Source organism: Ananas comosus, linkage group 10 (genome assembly GCF_001540865.1).
Source record: "Ananas comosus cultivar F153 linkage group 10, ASM154086v1, whole genome shotgun sequence".
NCBI lineage: Eukaryota > Viridiplantae > Streptophyta > Magnoliopsida > Poales > Bromeliaceae > Ananas > Ananas comosus.
The window spans coordinates 5460702-5461689 of record NC_033630.1 but is presented as its reverse complement, the minus strand read 5'-3'; positions in this window follow the sequence as shown (position 1 = coordinate 5461689).

Below are 988 nucleotides of genomic sequence, written 5' to 3'. Positions count from 1 at the left end.
TGCTTCCAAAACCGTGCATCACCCTCTATGTGCATGGACGCTATGCCTATCCATTGTTGCTCAGGAACTTGGTATCGGTCAAAATACTGCTCGCAATTTCGTAACCATCCTTTTGGATCTGTTCCGTTAAAATCTGGGAAACTTATCTCCATGTATGGCATGTACTGTTGCCGATGTTTCTTTTCTATCGGAACTTGCACTACTGTCCCTTTCCCTTTAGCATGTACAAATCGACTTCTAATCAACTCTAGGAGTTGTTCATGCCTGCGGGCCTCCTCCTCCATCATAATTTCGTACCTCCTTGCCTCTTCCTTCCGCAGGGTTTCAATCCTTTGCGCCAAAATATCTAAATTCTGATTGAAATCCCTAGCAATGTGCAACGTTCCTTCAAAGCTTTGGTTATAACTAGTAGTTTGTTGCTGCCACTTTGTTCCAATAGCCATTTTGCCTACCATCCCTGGACAGTAACTAATTCTTCTCTTGCCTTGTACAAGCTACTAGTGATTTAAATCCGTTGCCTCGTGCTGAACCAACTTGCTAAGCTATACAATGTGGGATCTACCTGCTTGAGAATTTGTTCGCAGGCAGGAACCAGGTGGGAGCTTCACAATTGAGCAGAAATTAGCTCTGCTGGATCTGTGCAAAACTCAGAATCAGTGTGATTCCGCTGCGGCCCCTTTTGTCGAGATCCAGCCGAAGCCGATTCTCGCAGCGCAGGTAGCTATGTCGCAACTGACTCTACAATTCTAAGAATCGGAATCACGCGACTATCGCAGCACCGATCCCTGGGATCTCACTTCTCTTGGTTTCGAATTTGAATCGGTTTGCGCTCTCTTTTTTTTTTTTTCCAATTGTCGCCCTTGGACGCTACTGTGATTGCTTCACTCTTGTTTGGTCTGAAATTATAGCTTGCTACAGTAACTACGCCGAGGTGCCAATGATGCTAAGCTGAGGCCTGGTGCGATTCTAATTCAATAGAATCAGCACT